Genomic DNA, 2,281 nt, shown 5'->3' on the forward strand with positions numbered 1-2,281 from the left:
TGGCCCCTGCTTGGAAATGGATTTTTTTTTTCCTTTTTCCCTTTTCCTCTTTGCTCCCTTAGCTCAGAAAGGCTCTCAGAGCTGCAGAGGAACCTCAGGTTGGGTGGGCCTCCCCTGCAGCTCTTTCTGGGCTCTTTGGGACACCAAAGAGTAGAGTCCCCAATGTCACCTGAGCTTCCCACACTTCCTGCTGTTTCCTTRCTATTTCCTTGCCTTTCCTTCCCCAGAAAAGGAAGATTTTTAATTTCAAATCAGTTCCTGGTGACAGGACATTTGCTGTGTTTTGGCACAATGAAGAACTGTTTAAATTAATTTGTCTCTGTGAGTGGCTGAGGCTGCAGCTTTGGTTGCACCACTCAGGCTGTTCCTGCAACTCCAAGAGCTGCTCTCCCACAGGATGAGCTCTGTTCCACAATCTTTTAGCAGATTTTGGTAGAAGACACTGCCTAGTGTTTGATCTTGAAAGCTTTTTTCCCCCTCTGGTACAAACCAGAGCATTTAAGTGGTAAATTGGGTGCATTTGGGATATGTATGAAAATGCAGACCCATAGGCCAGGGGGCTGCTGGCATTGTTAACCTTGGAAATTCTGAATTCCCCTTCAGGCAGGGGACTTGGCAGAGATTTCAAGGAGAAATGCTAGAAAAAGAAAGGCTTGTTCTCACATGGGTGTCTATGCAGCCTGCAGCAAATTATAAAGGATTTTCTCACTGCAAACAACACTGAACTTCCCTTGGCTTTCTAAGAACCAAATAATTTCCCTGATTTGGGTCATGGGGACGCATCCCCCAAAACAAGGATTGTAATGCTGCACAGGTAACTCCCACCACCTGCTACACCAAACATCTGTTTTCCCTAAAAACCAGACTGATCACCTCTTTCTCCTGAAGGACAGACAGAAAACCCCAAATTTYAACAGGCTGAATGTTTGCTGTTGCTATAAACAGCAACAAGCAGCAGACAGGAGCTCAAGTCTAAGTGTCACTTCAGGACACTGCAAAAATCCCCAACGCTGGGGGGCTGTGGCACCAGAGCAGCAACTGAGACCTTTTCTTTGTTAAATAGCACATGATGCATTAGAACATGCTTTTTCATGTTCAGGTTTGGGACAGAAATCACTTAAAAGCCCAGATTWCAGTGGAAAATAACATGAAAGCCAACATGGCTAATGATCTGATGAGGAGCACGCAAGGCTAATTTAAGAATTCTTTCAGTAGGATTCTTGATTAGGCACCAGAAAGGCATTAAATCACGTAGGTGTTCCTTGGGAAAAGCAGCTGTAATGAGGCTGTGGTGGGAAAGTTTGAGTGAAGCTGGAGAAAACAGAGATGATGTGGTGAAAGAAGAGGTGGCAGCAGTCCCTGACAATGCTGGTTGCAAGGAATACAGGGAGAAGCAGCACCAAAGCCAGTGAAAACACTTCACCTGCACATCTTACCCTTTTGGCAGGGTAATTTAGGAGTTATTCATCAAAATCAGTCCTTAAAGGAACTCCATCCCTGAGTTCCACATGGYTCTGGTTGTCCTGGGCAGCCCCACCGGGGGTGTCACCCCCTGGCTCTCATTTGTGGGCTCAGGAGATGAATTTCAGCTCAGTCCTTGGCTCAGTTATGCTGTATCACGTGTGGGTTTGTGCCTTGGGTTCCTCACTGGTTTCCTGGGAACCTGTGTGCAAATGAAAGGATTTCTGATCCTTCTCACACAGGGGCTGTGCTCTCTTTGGTGCTGCTCTTTGCTCCCTGCTCACCCTCCCTGGAACAACACCWCCTTTTTGCTGCTCCCAAAAGAGCTGGAGCAGGAATCTCATGCCCTGAGGAGCTGTGAGGCTGTGCCCAGGCTGTAGGGTCGTGTATGGGATGTGCTACAGCACAAAAAAAGGGCAAGGAGTGGTTAYTGATGAGTTGTGTTGGCACATCCCTGCTCTGGAGCCTGAGCAGTAACAGCAGCAGTCACTGGATRAGAAGAGGTAAATTACAAAGGGCATGAAAATGAGGTGATTGCCAGCAGCCAGGTTCAGTTTTGAAGAGGAAACTCTTGACCCCTGATTTAGATGAGATGCTGCCCAAGCTGTTGGCTGCTATTTTTGCTTTCCTTGATGCTTGGTCCAGCTTACCTAAAGCAGAGTGTGGCCAGAAYKGAGAGAATCCAAAGCAGTTCTGTTATTGCAGGGCCTTCAGGGCCATTCAGRGCAGTCCCAGCCCAGCCAGGGGCTGCACCCACAATGGACAATGGCTCACGGCTTTTTCACCCTTTCTCACTTTTGTCCATTTGCACATCGGGATT

Source organism: Malurus melanocephalus, unplaced genomic scaffold (assembly GCF_030028575.1).
Source record: "Malurus melanocephalus ecotype Western Australia unplaced genomic scaffold, MMel_1.1 scaffold_541, whole genome shotgun sequence".
Taxonomy (NCBI): Eukaryota; Metazoa; Chordata; class Aves; order Passeriformes; family Maluridae; genus Malurus; species Malurus melanocephalus.